Below are 21,717 nucleotides of genomic sequence, written 5' to 3' on the forward strand. Positions count from 1 at the left end.
CTCAAATAAGCCAATTTACAATTTGCTATAGATGAGTGACGTTACAAGTCCAATGTAAGTGCTACAGTTAGTGTGTTAGTGGAGGTAGAGTGTGAAGAGGTGTGTCTTTAGTCTGAAGATGTGAAGGCTCTCTGTGGTCCTGATGTCTTCAGAGACCTCCTTCCACCATTTAGGAGCAGGACAGCAAAGAGTGGAGATCTAGTCGAGTGTTTTGCTCTCAGTGAGGAGGAACAAGCAGTTTATCACATGCAGAGCAGAGAGGTCAGAGGTCGGGATGTCGGGTTGGACCAGGTCCTGGATGGAAGCTGGACCCCATCCATTCACAGCATGGTACGTGAGCACCAGTGTTTAGAACTGGATGAGCCACCGGTACCAGTGAAGAGAGCGGAGGAGTGGAGGAGTGAGGGAGAACTTAGGAAGGTTAAAGACCAGTGGAGCTGCTGCATTCTGGATGAGCTGCAGAGGTGGAATGGTGGTAGCAGGAGACCTGCAGGAGAGAGTTACAGTAGTCCAGGAGGAGACGACAAGAGCCTGAATCAGTACCTCCTTCTGAGTGAGAAGAGGACGTGTTCTCCTGATGTTGTAGAGCGAGTATCTACAGGATCGTGTTGTCGCAGTGATGTTGGGAGTCCGGGAATGTGGTGTTTTGACAAACTGAGACGATTCAAGTCTCTTCTGCTTTAGAAGACTAGACCGATCAGGTCAAACCTAGCAAAGTTAGGAGGTCACGCGAGCAGTTAACTTAATAGTAGAGTCTATCACAACAACTGGCAATAAAAAACGGCAAGAGCTAAAGCAAACCAGCAATCAAATTAACTTAAAACACTAGAATCAATAACAAATTTAGCAGACTAGCTTGGTTTAAAGAAAAAATACTCAGTCCGAGATACTTTGTCCGATTTCAGGTCACCTGGATGTCTGATGGCCTTGTAGTAGAGATGCAACAAATCCAACAAGATATGATCTGCAATAATTGTTTGCTAAAGTAATAGCTATTCTATTGCTCTACATTGCAAGACGTACCCTCTTAATGATGCCTGTCATTAATGTACTCAATTAGTGCTTTTTATATTTGACGGTGAAGTAGCCTCTAGGCCTCCAGTAAGTGTGAACAGCTCACCAACGTTCATGTCTAATTAGTTTTGGCTGAAATAACCTTTTACCAGAACAAGTATTTGGCTGATCTAAGTTATTGTGGACCATGTCAAAAAACTGACCAGTTTACTTTGCCAAGACTAAAAAAGAAACCCGTTTTAATTGTTTTTTTTCCTGGTTTGTTTACTGAAGTCCGTCCTTTTCTCCAGTCTGTTTATTGATACAGCATGCCATCTGTGAGCCCTTCCCATCACAATTCACACAACGACCCCCCCCCCCAATGGCGTGCAGGGAGAGGCGCGATCGAATACAACAAGAGAAGGCGTTATTTTTTTTAAATTTATTATCAAGACAGATATCAAGGTGACGGGAGAGGTGTCGGCCTTTTTAAATCAATTCCAATGAAGCCCACTGACACACACGGCAGAGTCCAACCACCTGGATCGATCAAGTTCCAGCAGACTGAGACGGATGTGCTTCAGTGAAAGAATCATGCACCCATAAAGTGGCGTTGGTTATTATATCTAACTGCCAGACATTATGATTAGCTTGGGGGGGTCATGCTTATTATTATTGCCAAAAGCAACTGAACACAAACAATGAGCTAGTTTTTACAAGATGTGACGCTTGTGAACACTCAAACACACAACAGATGGAGAACCGAAACAATTAAAAGGCCAAACAGTACTGAAATCATTGCAGTCACACTTTGCTTTGTTTGAGTTCTCCGTGTGTTCATCTCACAGCTTTAAGCCTTAAATACGCGTTGTCATGTTCATTAAAGAAAAGTACATTTTGTAACTTTTTAACTACGTGATATTGCAATACGTTATTAAATGGTGAACAGAATGTTTATATAGATATTCAGTACTCTTTTGTATCTATGTACTGTAGTTTTATAATTTGGTATCGTAAACAAATGGTTCTATATTATAAAATGTTGCTTAAGGCCGCCGCGTGTTTCTGCGTCTTTACGTGTCGACGCACTGGTTTCACTTCCTGGTTGTAAAGTCCTGCGTGTGTTGCAGAGCGATTCACCTCCAGAACAACAGGTGGAGTAACGTGTTTTGTTGAAGACGACCTGGAGAGTCACGTCTTTGTGTGTGGAAGTCGTTGGTTGCTTTATTTATGTATCATAGACTTTATTGCCCCGTGCATCCACACTGCTGCTTTTCATCAAGGACACATTTGTCCCGTATTTTCCTCCACGACTTTGTCCCCCTCGTTTGTGGAGATCTCCCTCCACGAATCAGAGGCCATCCGGCGTCCTTATAGTCCGCCAATGACGGCTTGTACTAGTGCTCATATTTACACATTTCTTCAGACAAAAGCTCTTCAGTCTGATCCGTTCTCTCAGTTGCGTGAGGCTTGCGTAGCTTTTGACGCTAGGTGGTCGACGCACGCAAGAAGGGGTGAAAAGGCACGCAAGGGGCTATTGCGTGTGCATGTCCTAGAGTCTCTCTGAAAACGCAGAAGCATAAACTAGGCTTTAGTTGTCAATATACAGTATATTTGAGTAACCTGTTGACAAGAATTCAGGCCTTTAAAACTGAGGGTATTGGTCATGCCAAAGTCTAGTGTGTAAACCAATCATCATATAAGAACATACCCAATTTTCTACCCCGTTTTGCAAGTGCAAGAACTCTCTCAATCAACTTAATTTTCACTTAAAATTCAGCTCCACTTTCAAGAACATAAAACATGAGCTGTGCAACCGAACAGAATATGTCACTCAGGTTGCTCAGCCAAAAGACTGCACCAGATGCTTCTGTTAGATTATCATGCATACTAACGGCAGCAGACGCTTCCTGGTACTGCATCAAAATGGTAATTTCCCAAAGATGAAATAATTTAATTAGCATATAGTGTGTCCTTAATTTTGAAAAGTATGTTGAAGCCTATTTGGAGGGGAGCTCGCACAAGTCTAAATCTATGTTTGCGTGAAACAGACATGGTTAAAACTCTTTTTCTAATAGTTTCCGCTGGAAAATGCCACACCAGCAGCATGAAATGAAGCCAGTCTGAGGAGCAGGGAGGAAATAATAACATTTTTATTTCCAATCCTCTGTTAAGAGGATTCTAGATTATTTAAATCTGCACAGTATAAAAAGTACTAAATTGAAAGAGCTATGCAAATCAGAATATACCTAAAAAAATGAATGTACTTGGAATTGAGGGCTAGTTATTTCATTCAAATGTTGTGAATAATAACACTCATCCTTAATGTTTTAGGCTTTCATTGTCTTAAATGGTTCTCGCCCGAAGTTGGCTGGGATAGACTCCAGCCCCCCCGCGACCCAGTGTGCACGATAAGCAGTGTGAAGATGGATGGATGTCTTAAATGGTGATGGGTGAGAGATGTAAAAGCAACTAAAATTGCAGTGAATACAAGATTTCTCCAGACGTAAACCCAAAATAGCATTTCTGATTTGTACACAAGTGTTCAGGCCTTAAATCACACCAATTGAACTTAAACTTCAAGTGCAAACTTCTTCTTCCCTCTGTTCTAAATAGTCTTCTGCTTCCCAAACTTAGTTTAACAAAATTCTAAAAACAAAAAATCTGGTCGCTTTAACAAATGATTGTTGGTGAAACACAGCGTTGAGTTATGTTCAATCCCACAATATTCCCTATAAAAAAAAGAAATGTAATCTAACGTATCCCATTTTGCAACTCCAATAAAGGAAAATAAAAACACACCCTTGTTAGACAGTAGGCAGCAGAGTGATTATGTAAATCCCATCGTATGAAAACCCTCTCTCTTTAAACACCAAGTCACTAACAGCAGGATGCTGATCTGTCATTCCTGTGAGCGAGCGCAAACAAAGACAAATATTATCTACATTGATAAAAAGAGTATCTGCGTTTTTGTTTAAAGAGAGCAACTGGATGTGAAAGAATGCTTCACAGCCTTACTTCCCTACTCTTTCCTTCTATCTTGTTCCCAAAGCTCCAGGGAGCTCTTAGAGGGAGTGAAGAGGGGTATTTTTAGCACAAACCACGATCCCTCATGTAAATAATTACCTTTGTTGCCGTCGAAGCTGCCAGCTCATTGGACCGGATCAGCGAATAGCGTCAAGATGGAGATGAAGTTGACGAGGACGGAGACACCACATCTAAACGGGCCTTTTAGTGACGAGAGACCAAGGATGTTATAGGAACACTGGAGCGGAGCGGGTTTTGATTCTCCGGGTAAGAAAAAAGTGACCTGCTAACAAGAAGTAAAAGTCTAAGAGTGAACATAAAGGACAAGATGACAAATAAGAACATAACATTCCAGCACTGCTGAAATTGTGGTGCTCTCACTCTGGTCCATTGCTGTAAACAACAAAACGCTCATAGAAGAGTTTGTGGTCCGTGGTCATATAAGGATGAAAGCGAGGAAACTTCAACAAGAAGTTTGTTTCAGGTTTGTTGTTCTCATTGTGGTAGTAACATTGTAACTGATGAGGCAGGGTCAATTTAAGAATTATGTTCCTGTGAAAATACTAAATGGATGGTTTCCTCATGTTAATACGCAACCACTATGCAAGCTGCCAATTTGTTCCAGCTTTTGGGAAGTACACAAATATTAACACCACTCTCACAACTGCACATTGAATATTCCCATTATAACTGCCTGTATTGTCTCATTATTTTAATCTTCTGTTTTAGAGAGGAGGTGGGATTACATTTTCCCCAAGTCGCCAGCATTATCATCGTCGAGTTTGATCGTTTTTACGCGAGACCCATTGAGATCCCGCTGCCATAAAAGGTTAATCAGTTCACCTCTGTGTGTTTAACCACAAAGTATTGAAAAAGAATAATCGAGAATCAACAATTTGTCAAAAGCTAGTGGTAGCAAATTAGTTTAGCTTTGCAAAAAGACAAGATACTCGAAGCATTGTTTTGCATCTGAATTGGCTGTTGGCGGTTTTACTCATCCGATTTGTGTATTTTGACGCGAGCTAGCTTCTCTTCCCAATTTGCAGTCTTGTGCTGAATTGAATCAAGGCGAGCATGAGAGGATGATCTTATTATCCATCTCTGTGTGAGAGACACCATCAGACAATTCACTTTTCATCAAAGGAGACTGAATTGTTTTTGTTTCTGAATCTGAAAGTTAAATAAAGATTCTTCTGAGCGGGCATTGTACCTTCCCGATGCTCCTCAGAGTTTTTCAGGGCAGAAAGTGTCGGACTGTGATTACAAATCCCAAAACAAACAGATTCTCAGAGGAAAACTCTTCTGAGAAGAATAGACATTTAGCTCTCCATTTTTTTGGTGCATCAAATTAGGCTTGTTTGAAGAAGCTGACGCAATTCTTCTGCTGTGATGTCACCGGTGTCAACGATCTGGCTTTCATCTTTCTTACGGCCTCATTGTCTTAGCAGCAGGCTGCATAGTTGCTCCTTTTATTTCCATCTAAAGCCTGCCTCATTTCTGTGCGTGTGAAAGCTAATTCGGCCAAACAATACCGAATCCTCGAGTGACATTTATCAACCATTAACCTGCTGGAACTGATCAATTAACATGAGTCATCGACATTCAATACCTGCTGCCAAATATGTGTCCAAGAGAATGTTCTCAGCTGTCCTTCCCAAATCCAAGCCCTGCTCTGTAAGTCATGACACGATACATCTTTCCTACGCACAAAAAAAAAGTTTTGTTTTATTCCTTGGTGGCAAAAACATTGGATCTCATTCAAGGACGTTATTTTGTTCCTATCTTAAATTTCTTTTATGTACCCTGAGCTCGTAAAACAAGTAGCGCATTGTGCCCAGTAAACACTTCTTACGTGTGATGGCAGAGTTAACGTGATGAATGCCAGACGTTTGATTTTAGTTCAAAAGACGTTCCAATGACGGTGGTGTAGAATGAAAGATTCAATCAAATATTCAATTCATTTCATTAAAATATAAAGGTCTTATTCATGTTTGGTTAAAAAAAAAAATCCATTTCAGACATTACCAAGAGATCTAGGCAGTGTGCGTAGTATAGAAGGTCTTTATTGTCACCATAACCCCAACAAAATAATGTTCTATTACAACTAAGCTGCACTCTCAATTAAGTTCTGATGGCCTGGTATTTTCTGCTCTATCAGTCAGAAATATGTTAATGTGGTATATTAAATAACAAAATAAACCACACAATGCTAACATTCCTTTCTTAGGTTTAGGCAATGTACCTGCTTGGATAGCTATTGTAAAAAACATATCTATTAGGCTTAAAATGACTACTGAATGAAAAAACTAAAACTAAACAACTATTACGTTGTGTTCAGGCCCCACATTCATGAACTCTGGACACCGGTACAAAGCTGGTTTGTTCATTATATTCATATTAAAAAGCTGTAATTGAATGACTCTTTTGAGCTCTTGATAAGATGTACTTCTTAAGGACTTCAGAGATGCATCAGAACAAGGAGCCCGTTATCTCTCACATAGCATTAACAATTCCGTTGTGGTTCCTCTCTTTTCAGATGTGCATTATCCGTCATTTTATGTTGCCAAAGCAACATTTCCATCATCTGGGATTCCTTTAGTAGACTGACATTAAAGTCGTTTTAACGAAGATCAAACTGTGCAAACAAAATGACTGTTGTGAAAAAAGGTTCACATACGCTTGAATGTGAACGCAGCACAATTGTTGTACTACCAAACATTTCCCAAACAGCAGTAGCTCTAAATGTGTTTTTGCTGAATGAAAACATTAGTTTTTTCATATTTGACAGGAAAAGGAAATCAGTAAAAAAAAAAATTCTCAATTTCTCAGCAAAGGGAAATAGATTTACAAAACCTCCCAAAACAGTGAAACAAAGCCCTGACGTCCCGTTCAACCCAAAACAGAAACTCCAAGTGCCATTTGCCTGTCGATCATACCGCTCTGTTTTACAGCCACACTCTGCTATAAATCCTTCACATAATATGAATTCACTTCGCTTCAGAAACCTTGGAAAACTTCAAATTAATTAACACAGTGAATGTCCAAAGCAAAAAAAAGATACTCACTTTTCTCTTGATTCAAAGGCCTTAAAGATTTGATTTGTGTTTTGTTCATCTGTGTCGGTACACAGCAATTGTTAACTGCTGCTCTGTGAAGGAGCCACAACAAGCTTGGATAGATTTTTGGTGAAGAACTACTGCAATACTGCAATGGTTTGGTTTACTTTGTGTGGCTTTTTACACATAAAGGCTTCTTTTAAAGATCTTCAGAAAGAAACAATCTGCTCGCAAGCTATTAGTGAAACCTTTTAGAAAAAAACACGGTAGGTATAATTCTGCCGACAACAGAGCACCAATGACACAGATCCTGCCTTTACACTTCAGACTGGGTGATTAAGGTTCTTAAAAGAAAGACATAAAAAAAGACCAAGAGACAGCCTCCAGAAAAATGAGAAATGTGTAATTCTTCAAGCTGAAGAAATAAAGGAAGATGTTGGAATGTTGGGCATCAGTCTAGTGTGGAGATGCAAGTCAGGAACGGGATGAAAGACCTTGCGAGCGACATGAAAGTGCATGTAAAATAAAAAAAATTAAAAAGGGAGGTAGATGGAAATGGACGGATGATAAAAAAAAAATAAAAAAAAGATTGCAGAACTTCTAAGAAAAGAAGCAATTCTCCCTGTCCCTCCTCCCCTCCCACCCACTCTCATTACCGCTGCGTTCTATCCGGCTTCTCTCAAAGTGTCAAGCTCAAGAAAGGATGTCGCTGTTGTTGTTGCTGCGATTACTAGTGCATGCGAGGCGCAGTTAGAGGAATGTGTCTTCACTCCTGGTGCAGGCTGGTTGAAAATAAACAACTGTCAATCACTGCAGGGCAAACGTGGTAAATAGTACTTGGAGCACAAAGCTAGCGAGGACTCGGTGGATTATTCAATGTGTAAAGACAAGCAGAGAGAAACTAGAAACCCACCTTCCATTCTAAAAAGCATATTTTGGCGGTCATATGCTTGGAGTTCCGTATAGAGATATTTTGTAGTAGTCAATCACTTAATTCAATTCAGTGAATCCCCCCCCACGGTTTTTAGAGTCTTTCCCCACTGTGCCAGTTTAGCCATTTTTAGCCCAATTGTTTGTTTTATCTCAGTTTTGCTCAAGAAAACAAAGATACACTGCTTTGTTATTCCCTATTTCTGAACGTTAGGTATCCTGACTTGGATTACTAATAGTAAATCTGAAAATGATTACATTTTTTTGTCACTGAAATATTTCCCTTAAGCACTAATCAAGTCAATCCAGTGTTGCTTAATCCATATTTTTAATTAAGTCAATGAAGAGGGAAAATAAAGCAGTCATTAAAAAGCCATTGAAAGTCAGTCCTCGATTCCTCAATCATATCTCACCTTTTTCACTGATTGAAGAACACAATGTGAAAGACAATGAAGGTGTTTTGAAAGCGTGAAACATTCTGCACCCAAACAGATGGTTGATGGGACGCATTTTAAAACATTGAGTGAATGACTCATTTCCACAAGCAACAAACAAGCTTTGTGTGTGTGGTGTCCCCACTTGACTCTCTAACCGAGCCCATACGAGCACCAACAATGATCATCTCCCAACAGATCAAAATGCATTAAAAAATTGAATGTCCCTCCAATTTATTTATTTACCCTATTCAAATAGCTGAATATGTTTATTAACTTGAGTGTGACGAGGGATTTCTCCTCCCCCTTGTCTCCAACATCTTTTAGAAGAAGTGCATAATATTAATAAACTTCAACTTCAGCAGGTTTTTGTGGTTTAAGTCATTGGAACAGATTCAGCTGCACGCATCTTTGCTTCTAGCTGAAAACTTGTGCTAAAATCATCTCCGGTGCCAAATTGTCGTCTTCAAAGCATAGAATTGCTGCGCTAAATCTAGCACGGCCTTTAGCTTTGGGTGCTGCTGTGTGATGTATGATGATGGCACCCAACCTGCTCTTCAGAAGGCCACGGATTTTATGCCATGTTGGTGCGTGATTGTGATTGAAGGGGAGCAACAGGTGATGCATCAACATTTTCCCTCCACTCTGACCCGTTACGACTAGACAGGTTTGGAGCATTAACTGAAGTTTACAGTTATCTCGGATTAACAGCAGAGATTGAGGAATGGAGATACACAGAAGTTATACGATGGGGTTATTTACATGAAGGACATCGATTTTAGTTGTCAATCTATAGCCTGCAATTAGCAATGTTGGTTACTTGAAAAAGAAACCGCCAGGAAAAATAACCTTGTTACAACCTGTCACATTCATTCCAGAAGCCTATTTTTCTGTTATAAAACAGAACTGTGGTGCAGCCAGAACAACCTGGAGCTCAACACTCTAAAGACAGTGGAGATGATTGTGGATTTCTGGAGGAGTCCCACCCTCCCTCATTACCCTCTGTGACTCCCCCGTCACTATTGTGGATTCCTTCCGTTTCCTGGGCTCCATCATCACCAAGGACCTCAAGCGGGAGCTGAACATCAGCTCCATCACCAAGAAGGCTCAGCAGAGGTTGTTCTTCCTGAGGCAGCTGAAGAAATTCAACCTGCCAAAGACGATGATGGTGCACTTGTACACGGCCATCATGGAGTCCATCCTCTGCTCCTCCATCACCATCTGGTACGCTGCAGCCACAGCCAAGGACAAGGGCAGGCTGCAGCGTGTCCTCCGCTCTGCAGAGAGGCTGATCGGCTGCAATCTGCCGTCCCTGCAGGACTTGTTCGCTTCCAGGTCTCTGAAGCAGCTAAAAAGATGGTAGCCGACCCCTCCCACCCCGGACAAAACCTGTTTGTGCCCCTTCCATCTGGGAGGAGGCTGAGGTCCATCAGGACTAAGACCTCCCGCCACACCAACAGTTTCTTCCCGTCGGCATTCGGGTTCATCAACAGAGCCGGTCCCCCACTGACTGACTATAACATTCCACCGGTCACTTTCTTTCACACTGCACACGTCACTTTCTGTTCGCTGGTATACTTTATTTTTAAATATCTTTTACTTTTTCCTTTATTTTTAAACTAACCCATAGCCTTCTACTACTAACCCATAGCATTATATTTTATCCCTCTTGCGATGTTGTCTTGTCGTCAGTTGTCGTACTGTCTGCTGTTATGCACCAAATCAAATTCCTTGTATGTCTATAAATGTTTCCTAATTCCTGATTTGCATAACTATCCCTACCTCCATCAAATTATTCCAATAACCTTGAGTCGGCCAGTTGAATGGGGTGTGACTCATTAATTGTGCAGTTTGCGCTCAACCCTTTTAGACTGCACCGATGGAATACCGGAGGCACAGGAATACATTCACAGATTTTTAGAGCCATGAAAGCCTTCATTGGCTACTTGAAGGTGTAATATACAAAGATGCAATTAGACTGCGGAGTGATAGCCGTGGTGACTTTAGCCATCTCTCCCTGAGTAGGGAGATTGAAATGATGCATAAGGTCATACGCTCTCGTCCATTTTGTCAAAAAGAACAAGTTAAACATGGGGAAACCGAGAATTACATTATATTTCATTCTAATAGTGTCACAGAAAACCAGAGAGGAAGACGGAAATCTTTTTGACTTCTGTCAGACAAGGACCAAGGCCTTGAAGGAAGACACTGAATGCTAATTTGTTCTTTTATAATCTCTCTTTTTCTATACTAATGTTGTATGGTGAATCATGTGTTTTATTTTGCCATCCAACAGTATGATAGCATCAGATATTATGAGGGAGGCGATGAAAACGTTGGACCCTGATTTGCAGGCAGCAGCTCCTGATTGAAATGAAGGAAACCCGCTGAGTGTAAACATTCTGGAGAGAAAAATCAAAGCAATGACTGCGTATCGAGCAGCTTGGTATCCTAAACAGCCAGTGTAACTCCTCCAATCAACAGCAAGCCAAAAAGAAAATCACTACACATGGGGTAACTCTTCAAAACTAACAAACAAGAAGAATACAAATAGTAGTAACTGTACAGTATTTAATATTTCCTGTCATTCTTTTTTACAGGTATTTCTGGCTGCATTGAGTCTTTTCATATTTAATCAAACAATAACTGGGAAGACCTCCTAAAATCTGGGCTTGGATTGATTAATAACCATTCATTCAGCATCGTTTTTGTTCAGGGTCAAGGGCTTTTTGTCAAGGTATCAATCAAATAGTATCTGATATCTGCAGTCTGTGTGATCACTCCGCCATTAGCAAAGTAGCTGCAGCCTGAGCCGAACCCGCAGCTCGACCATGAATTCCAATGGAACCTTCTCAACAACATCATCTCCTATCTAATACGAACATAGCATGCAGCCACTAACTTTCCCCTGCCTACATAAAGATAGGGAATACCAGGAAGGTGTGGCCACGCCATCAATTGATCAATAACCAGATAAGAGAGTCACAGGTGAGCATTTGCTGCATTAAAAAAAGTCGTAAAGTTAGCCTGGGTAGCAGGCGTTCTGCACTTAAATGGCCTCCTGCATGGTGGGACATGAGCAAAGTAAGGATGCATGAATAAATGAGGATCAGGCTCCATGAAACCCCCCCCACTGGTGCAGCCTGAGTAAAACCAAGGCGAGCAGGCTGTGTGTCGGTCATCCTGGTGGTCTGCATCAAACACTCATTTCGCCTCATTACAAACTTCATTAATGAAGCAAACGTGAAGAAACGCACAAAACAGCCATTTTAAGTGAAACACTTCTATTAATTGCAGTAAAGCCCACTTTCACCTTCAATGTTTTTTGCTTGAGATTATCATTATGAATGCCAGCGGAGGGCAATGTTTTGCCGCTCACATCGTAGGACGGTGGCGATAATCAAAGAGGCATGGCAACGCTAAAACAATAAAGGGACATGTGTATCGACCGCGCACGCTAAATAACCCATTTCTAGTGGTCGAGTGGACGGTTTGGCCGGGGTGCGGAGGGGGGTGCGGGCCGGGGGGGGGGGCTGCTGTCAGTCCGCTGGCTGCGGTCGGTTATCAAAACGTTGCCCAAATGACCCTTTTCAGACTTGAACAAATACAGAATCCCTTTGTGTTCATTTCTAAAGCATCGCATTAAGACACACATCACTTTATTATTTAAGATGCAGGTCGCTGTGTTGTGCCCGATTCTCAATAAAGTTAGAAAAATGATTTACGGCAAGCGCGTGGTCGTGAAGATACTCATTAATATACTCATTTGCATAAGGAGGAGGGGGCGGGTCATGTCTCTACTGAAAAAGGATCCTTCCACCGACCACCGGAAGCTGCCGTCCGGACAAAGGAACCTTCCACCGACCACTTTTCCCACCCGGCGTCACTCCCAAAAAGACTTGCTTCCGTTTTTTCAAATCATGTGACACCGACGGAGAGTGTTGTCTGCCACACAACAGCAGAGCTTTATAATTATACCTAATTACACATGTGAAGAACACAATCGGCTCCCAGAAACAGCCTAAGCTCATCTCAAGTTCAGTTGGCGCTCACAGCTATTTCAGTCTTGTTGTGTATTTCTAGGTCGCACAGATTGTTTGGTGCTACTTCAAGGAAGTAATACAACGACTTCCATTCCATCGACAAGTGCAAATTAACAAAAAAAAATTACATCCAGAGGAAAATAGCTGTCTAATATGGGGTTGACTTACACTGGACTCTGTGACGGTGACTCCAGCAAATGCAATAGCGGCGACAAAGTATCTACAAATATGTACCACAGTCACATATTTCATTAATCAAACCTAATATCACAAATATGACGTTGGCCAAAGTATTTCAATTGAGAAAAGATATTATCAATTGTCTAGGTTTTATATATTATGTATTTATTTCTCCTACCATGCAGGTGTGACATACAGGGCTACATCCCCACAAACAACAAGGCTATATTTAACAGCTACTTAAAACAGATATCCTACTGTTGACAACCACAGACATAGCGACTCGCCGTGGCACCTACGTGGACATCTAGGAAGGCGACACTCCCAGTGCTTTGAGCACACTTTATTCCACTAATAGCAAAACTTGCTAAACTAAATGAAAATTCAAGTTTTATCGCACATGTGCATTATGAACACAATCTGTTATATGTCACACCTTCGCAATGTTTGGTCCATTGTTTTTGCATCCATCCATCCATCGTCAAACCGCTTATCCTGCACACAGGGTCACTGGAGTCCATCCCAGCCAACTTCAGGCAATAGACAGGGTTCATCCTGGACTGGTCACCAGCCAATCGCAGGGCTACACAGAGACAAACAACCATTCACACTCCTACGGGCAAGTTAGAGTCCCCAATCAACCTGATCCCCAGAGCATGTCTTTGGACTGTGGGAGGAAGCCGGAGAACCCAGAGAGAACCACACAGAGAACATGCAGGCTCCACACAGAAAGGCCACTGACCGGAGGGAGGCGAAGGTGCTGACCACCACACCACCGTGCTGCCCTGTTGTTTTTGCATTTCTGCAATAAATCGCTTTCTTTCAGCTGTAATGATTTTTTGTGGTATGTTTACTTCATTTGAATTAAGTTATTTTACGTTTTTTGTTTGGAAGCCGCTGCTTTTTTACAGTGCATCTCATATTTAGGATCCGGATTATATCCTAAAGTCACGTTGTACAAAGTCAATAAGCAGGTGAGTCAATGTGCATAGCAAGGGTGTAACCATGGTTTAGACATTGGGGGGGTCCAAATGAATACCCTTCCCCATAATTTAAACATGATATATAATGGATATCTCAGCTCTCTCTGAGACACAATAGCCGTGCTCAGAGCTGCCAACTTTTCAAAAAAGTGCAATTTTGTCGGGGGTGGGGCGGACGCTACGGTCGACGGGGGAGAAAACTTTCATGAGCGAAGCGAGCGGGCACTCAGAAAGGATGCTGAGGCCCGTCGGTCCGGATGCGTAATTCCTAACAAACGGAAAATAAATAAAGATTAATTATCCACACTGATTTTCATCATATAAACGTGGGGGCCTCACTGCTTTTAAATTGACAAAAAGCGAGGGACAAAATATGTCTCTTTCCTTTTGTCCTCCTCGTCTACACGATGAGGTGTTTTTTGTCCAAAGTCTTCTGGTGTCTTCTCCAGTAACACCGCTACGTCCACGCTACAGCATTCGCTTTGAACTAGTACGAGCTACAAAAGCAAAACTCTCCCCAAAAGGGGCTTCAAGTTGTCTTTAAAGGCTTGGATTCCCTTTGTTACATCATTTCAAGCATTCACCTTCATTACTGTCGGACACTTTGGATGAAAGAAAAGTGTTATGTATATTTAATTGCGTTTGAAATTATAAAAAGGTTATGCTTGCATTCACACTCTCCAACGTGCACACGCACATCCACGGCTGTGTCCTCCCATGCAGTGAGAGCCAGATTAAGAGCAAAGAGGGGCCACCTCGATTACAGCAATAAAATGACCCGCTTCGCACACAGTTCACCTCATTTTGGTTGCAAATTAAATGTCGGCTTTGGTTTAGCGAGCTGAGCAGCGAGCCTCGCAGAATATGAAAATGCTGTGGCCATTCCTCCACATCATCCTTTATAACCCGATGGGGTTTTAAAATGAAATCAATCAACAGACTTTTTGCTTTCAATATATATTAATTTCATTTAAATGTGCTCTTAACGATAAAATAAGAAGCCTTTTGTCGCAGTGGGAATACACAAATTCATCTCATCAGCTTCAATTAGACTGCAGCCTCGGTCGTATCAACAATTCATCATCATCATTAGTTGCTTGACCTGAAGCGTAATCACAGTGAGCTGCATGTCATTCCAGCTACGAGGTGCAGGCTGCTCATAAGCACATGATCCAGTGGTTGGAAACGTAGTTAATCTCCTATGTTGTCCCCGGGGGAGGTAGAAATCACCTTCTTGTTAATAAGAAAAAATAAAACATCTTCCTTATTTGTTGTGTCTGAATATACCAAAGAGTAAACCTTCCTTCCTAAGCCTTACCGACTGTGTATTAAAAAAACAACAAAATGATGAGATCCATAATTCTTTCCTGAAGCTCGGCTTGGAATAATACTTTCCTCAACCCGACGGATCACTAGCTCACCAGTGCCACTTGGCCTTCTGCGCCAATGGCGGAAGTGTTGAAGTCTCACCTCAGACTTCAGTTACAGGTCGCCTTCTCCCCTCTGAACCTCTTCCATCTTAATCCTGTCACTCGACAGAGGATGGTGTTTACTCCCTGCTGCAGCAGGTGTCGAGAAGCAACGCAGCGTTAATGTAATGCTATGTAATCACTTGGAATGATAACACGGGCTGCAAGCGTGCCGTTTTGCAGCGGCTTTCACTTTATGCACAAGCAGGCCTAAAAGTAACAACGTTTTCTTTAACTCAGGGGTCTTCAACGTTTTCCAGGCCAAGGACCCCCAAACTGATGGCGAGATGGAGCAGGGACCCCCTATTCTACGCCTGTACATAGTCTTTATAAATTGAACTGTGTGTTTGTCATACTGTATTGTGCGTGGACTGTGCTACTGCCTCTTGGCCAGGTCATCCTTGTAAATGAGAATTGGTTGTCAATGGATTTTACCTGGTTAAATAAACGTCAAGTAAAATAAAAAATAAATCTACTTTTGAGCTTTGCGCTCTTTTGGCGTGAGCATGAACGCGATCTGATTGGCTGGTGCCTGTGATGTCGTATCAGCATGAGAGGAGCTGTGCTTCAGAGAGCTGCTGTGGGAAGCTGAACGAAAGGTGACGTCTTCTCCATCAATTTATCCATTCAGTACAATATGTTGGATTCATGTTAATGTGTTTTTAAAGACAAATACAATTCTAATTCTGAAGACATCTAGGAGTTGTGGAAAAAAATAGTTAATTTAAAAAATCAAAAACCCTGCAGCACCTGAAGACCTCTGCTTTAACTGTTTTTATACTAGGAATGTCAATCGATTTTTCAAAATTGACAAATTAATCCCGATTAATTGGGATGTGGGTTGGACTTAAATTGTACTTATGTCTTATCTATAACAAGTTGTAAATTGGCCTATATAATGAAATTGCACTTTCTTTTCAGTTTGTAATTTTGACAGCCGTAATATTTACATATATAAAAGAAAAGAATATGCGATGATTGGTTGGAGTACTCAAGTTTCTCTCAATCAGGATATCTTGTATGAGAAACATCAGGTCAATTTTATCTCTGACGCATGACTATGAAAGAGTCATGGCTGCTGAAAAAGATGGAGAAAGATGAGCAGAACCCCTGTGAGGTGATGACAGACCCCCCCCCCGAAAAAGAACACTTTATCTGGACACAGGTGTTTTCATCCCACCACCGGTTATAAAGCTCAGCTCAGGTGGAAGCTGAGCTCTGCTGCGATGTTAAATAACGTCCAGAAGGTCCATGTACTGATCAAATTGATACGGTGTGAGCTGTTAAGGAGATGTTAAACCACATCGTCCTCAAAACATCTAATCAGGCCGAGTGAGTGAAAATACCTGCGTGGGAGGATCGTCGACCTTTTTATAACTATGTTGGTGTCCTGCTCATGATTAAAATACATGAAAAGACCACATAGAACAAAAACATGTCAGTTTAGTGTATTGATTTAATCAATAGTCGGCTTCATGCTTCACAAAACATAGACAAACACAAAGGAAACCAAATCAGGAAATGATGCTTAGGTTTCCTTTTATTTCTTTCATTATCTGTTTATTAGAGAACATATTACATATTGTGGTTTGGCTCGGCTGCAGAGGGGGGAGAGGCTCAGGGAACATTGCCAGGTGGAGGCCTCAGCTGCAGGGAATGACCATTGTGTGTCTCCCTGTATTTAACGCAGAAGGTGCGATCCGGCGGGAAGGAAGAAAGCCAGCAGGCGAGAGAGCTGGACGCTACGAACGAACCTGCCGTGTTTATCTTCATTCCGGACCTCCAAGGATCCACCAAAAGGTACAAAACGAACGGCTTACACAATGTGTTCTGATTGCGTTTGTCTTGTTTCTGTGCTTGTGTAAAGAATCCTTAAAAAAAATCCTCTCGCCTGCGGCAGTATTGGTAAAAATGATCCATTGAGCGGATGAATCTGTCCAGGTTTAAACAAATTAAACTTGGACAGATTCATCTGTCATATTTGAGTGGAAGCGACTGCCATGTACAAAAAGGCTAAACTAATTTCAGAATGGACAACCGAGATGAGTGAAAACCACCAGAATATGACCATAAAACCGAAGACTTGATAAGGGTAGAGGCTCTCTTTTTTATCAAACACCGAGTGCTTGAAATTACCATACACAGTGACAGTTACTCATGGCAGTCATGCACCCATTTACATTTTCATTTATTATTTTACTGCAAAGTAAAGCAACGTTCAAACCATCAGGATAAACCATGCGTGGGTTCATCCGGTGTTTATGGTATCAGGAAAGATATATTTTGGTGATATTATAGAGACACTTTTGGATTTTTTTCTCAGAGACTATTTAGACCAAGATCAAATGTTAACATTATCTTGTTTTGTATACTAAACCTACATTTGTCTGCTAATAACACATTATGAGGCTGAATAAACAGGACACGCATTTCACAATACATTTTGAAAGAGGAAGTTGGATGCTGCCACCAACCAAATACAATCATGAAGCAAATATTTATTTATGTATCCAGGCTCATTATCTGCAATTTGGGTAAAAAAGGCAGATTAATCTGACTTTTTGATTGATTAGTGGCAATGACCTATCTTTGAATCCTTTCATGTTGTGGATGGACACTATCCAGGGGCGCATTAGAGCTTGTTACATGGAATTCACTTTTAACCATCATAGTGAGAGTCACTGACTTTTACATTTCTGTACTTTTGGCCTTGGGGATAATTGCCTTGGAGGTTGAGGAAAAGTGAGTGCACAGCCTCTCGTTTGGCGATGGGCAGGATGAAGAGTTCTGGGGTGTGGGTGGAGCAGCAGTCCTGGGCTTTTACCTCACTCCTCCTCGTCCTACTAGGACACACCTCTGTGTAAGTGTGTTTGCATGAGGGGAAACAGAGACATTACTTCATAATTACCAAATAAACCAACCAATGAGCAGAAGCCCACTGGTTCATAATACAGGCAATCAGCTCTGAATTTAGAAGGGTTTCCCCGGGCAATCTTCTTGGTTCCATCTTTCGTCCGCTCTAAAACCCTCACGAAAGCCTCGCTAAAGCTTAATTAGATCCAGACTGTTGGAGTACATATTTCACAATTAACACTGCCAATGGGCACCGTAACGCAAGCGTGAACTACTGTGGCTGCACCTGGATCTCAATATGCAACAGAGCATCACAAGTGCTGGCAAGGAATTATAAATTAAAAAGAAAGAAGGTCTGCCAAAGGAGGGCTAGTTTGATTTATCTTTTATTATTGTCCCAGTCTCCATTGTTTTCGTCACTTCTTCACTGAAACTGGAAATGTGCTGAAACTGGAAATGTTCTTTGCAGGAAAAAAACAGCCAGGCATGTGTGCGACGCAGGCCGTGACTTATCTGATCTATCCGGTTTCCCTTTAGAGAGGATGGGTGTGTATTTAAGTGTAAGCTATTGTTGCACAGGTGTTCCGGTGTGGGGGGCTTTTGTTATGAAGGGGGAGATGGAAGGAGAGGAAGTTCAGGTGGTCAACTGGGGGTGTTGTGAGAAAGATACAAATAAAGTTGCGCCCGGTTTGGCGCAGAACTGGAGCTCCGGGTTGTTCTTTTGTTGACACGAAGTTTAGACGCACTAGCACTCGGCTACATAAGCTAACCCCACACCAGACGAGACTTGCATGCTTTAAAAGCTCCATCTGAGGCTTACTTAGTGAGCACATGCTTTCTTCTCTTTTGTCCAGCTTTCTGTCAATATTTCATTGCTCTATACCTACCTCACCTTCCCCGTACACCTCACTCTTATTCTCTTCCGCTTACCACATTCCCTAAATTTCTCTTATTCCAAAATGTCTTACCTGCTCCTTTCAAACTATCTGTCTTTATTCTCCTGCCCAAAGAGCTCATGGAGACGAGAGAGATGAACATAGAATCAATAACAAGACAGCAGCAAAGATAAAAGGAACAAAGCTCATCCGCTATGCAGAGAGGACCAAAATAGCAACATCAACTTAACCCTGTGCTTCCCACTGACAACATGGAAAAAAAGGGAAATTCACACACCTTCATATTCATGTCAATCACAATGTATAGAGTTCATAACAAACACAGTAAAACTAAATGTAAAAAGAATCCATTGAAATAATTCCATCTCTGTAAGTCAGCTTCTTCTTTGAGTCGGAGTGTGTTGTGGAAAAGGCCCAATCAGGTAATCAGACAAAGCAACAGGGCGGTAAGCTGCAATTTCTCGCTCTCTACTTCAACCGAGAAGGTCCGCAGTCTGCGTTAATCCCACATTGTCGCATCAGAACACACACGTCTCATGTTCTTCTTCTCTCATGCAGTAAACAGAAGGCAGAACGCAAATTTATGTTGTTAAATTTAGCCCTTCCTTGCCAGCTAAATTTACCGCCTAATATGACAAAGTGCCTCCCTGCCAGCATTGACTAATAGTGATATTAGTGCATATGACTGTCAGGTAGACCATGCAAAGTTGTCTCTTGAGATTGGGAGCTGAAAGTAACAGGGGATCAACAGCAGGCACCGGGCTGAGCATTTCCCCCCCAGCATCTGACAGCAAGAGCAACACTGCTGGAGTCTGCACACATTTCTGCCTCTGCACTCTCCAGCCCACCATCCTTTTCTCCCTCTCAGTGTCCAAAATAGCTCGCTCTGCTTCATTTAAATGCTTCTCTGTCCCATGATGTGCACGGCTTGCACATGTCAATACGTTATGAGAAGCAAATCAGATGAGGAAAAATGAGATGGATGTACGAAAATAAAGTGAGGGAGAGATATTCTCACCAGAGCTGTAATGCAGGGAATCCTGAAAACACTTGCTTCATTCCACGGTGGCTGCTCATTAAATCCAAGATCCTCTGGGAGGGATTGAAGATTCCATGGAGATGCTGCCTCGAGAGGTGGAAACTAAGAATCTTTAACGTTAGGAGGATTTCAGAGTGTTGTGGTAAATATGCATGAGGAGAAGGATCTGATATCCGAGTCCAGAGCACTTCGTGGGTCCTTCCCGTAAGCTGCGAAGCCACACGTGAAGACACATGCGGTTCACACGGCGAGCCACGCACACGCGCACACACACAAGAAGCGAGGGTGTATCCTCTGCCACTCTCAGCAAGGATAAAAGATTGAGAGAGAACAACGTCGGGATGGAGACAGAGACACAGCGGAACGGAGGGAGGAGCCGCGGCGTGTGATGAGAGAGGGGAGGGCGGAGGCAGTCTCTCCATCCCTTCTTACTCCTCCCCCAACGGGACTGCAGTGTGAGACACAAAAAAAAGACATGGGAGTTAGTGAAATTATTTTTACAATTCCTAAGCAGAGTGGGAAGCGATGTTTTATCTGAACACAGAGACAGAAGGTGGACGATGGATGAGAACGGGAGGAGATGCAGCACGGGGCTGAATGTCAAGATCCATAAAAATAGACTTAAACAGACTTAATATCAAAGTCTACGAAAGTCAAAGGCAACTATGTGAAGAAACTGGCAAAACCAGAAGGGTCAGCTCAGTTCAATCTCCTCGAGTGTCCCTAAAAAAAGAGCATTTCCTTCAGTGTTGTCTAACCAACCGTGCACATCGCAAAGTGTTTCCACCAACACACCCTTTGAACAGCACAGTCACAGTCTTTGAGAAAAGGAAGAGCCTTTTCCCCAAATTGACTGACAAGTGGGCTAGTGCATTCCTTGTTTGGGACAGGGCACAGAATATATATGTAACCGCCTAAAAGGTGCACATTAATGTCAGCACTTGATTATATAATTGTACACATCCACATGACAACAGTGTTGACGTTATTTAAGAATGTATGTGAATTATTAGCATAACTGTTTAGGATACAGCAGGTTCAATTAGACCTGACAGAACCCCCCAGCCAGTTGGTTTCTCCCAATTAGCCCAATTGACGGGAAGGCTGTATAAAAGCGAGGGGAAAGGGAAACGCCAGGAGAGTCTGGAGTGAAGTCACCTCCACAGAGGTTGTTGTTATTTGGTTCCTTTTGGCCAGTACAAGTGTTTGTTTTTTCTGTTTTGTTGGAGACCTATGAAAGGTAATAAAACAGAATAGTTAATCGCATCCCAGAGCGAGGCTTCTTTGTTGCCTGCACCTCATCCCAGTCCTTGACGCCACCAACCTGTGTAGGCGTTGGCCTCAAAGGCGCTATGTCACAGTCATCAAAGACATCCCTTGACTGACATGACTCGCTCTACATCATCCTACACCGATGATTCATGCGCCATAACAGCATACACTTCGAAGCGGGGGTTAGGAGTATGGGTGGCATAAGCGGTCAGGACACCCCACTCAGCTTACAGACAGGATTAAGAATCAGTGGTGCATGCATGGAAGGGTGGGGAGAATATCTCTTTCTGCAGTGGAAGCATGGTTGTCAGCGGATGCCCTTCAGTGGTTGAGGCTCTTGGTTGGCCCGAGAGGATAAGCATGACTGTCCTTTACACAGCTGGCATGAATGTTATCAATTCCCATGGGCAAGCGGACAGGAATTGATTACACGGCACACACAGATTTCTGTAGGATATTTTCATTTGTGACATGAGATGCAACGCTTTGAAATAGACTAGTGGGCTCTCATTGACGAATAAAGTCAGGCATTCAGTTGTAAA

General features: G+C 42.2%; 1 protein-coding gene across 1 annotated transcript in view; it reads right to left on the minus strand.

Annotated features, from left to right (window-relative positions):
• lingo1a (leucine rich repeat and Ig domain containing 1a) overlaps positions 1 to 20,257 on the minus strand; it is a 92,709-nt gene extending 72,452 nt beyond the window's left edge. The window contains exon 1 of the mRNA XM_040163078.2: positions 19,883 to 20,257. The gene's annotated coding sequence lies outside the window, so the exon portion shown is untranslated. The remainder of the gene's footprint in view (positions 1 to 19,882) is intronic.
• Between the last annotated feature and the right edge of the window lie 1,460 nt (positions 20,258 to 21,717).

This window comes from Gasterosteus aculeatus, chromosome X, assembly GCF_964276395.1.
Source record: "Gasterosteus aculeatus chromosome X, fGasAcu3.hap1.1, whole genome shotgun sequence".
Taxonomy (NCBI): domain Eukaryota; kingdom Metazoa; phylum Chordata; class Actinopteri; order Perciformes; family Gasterosteidae; genus Gasterosteus; species Gasterosteus aculeatus.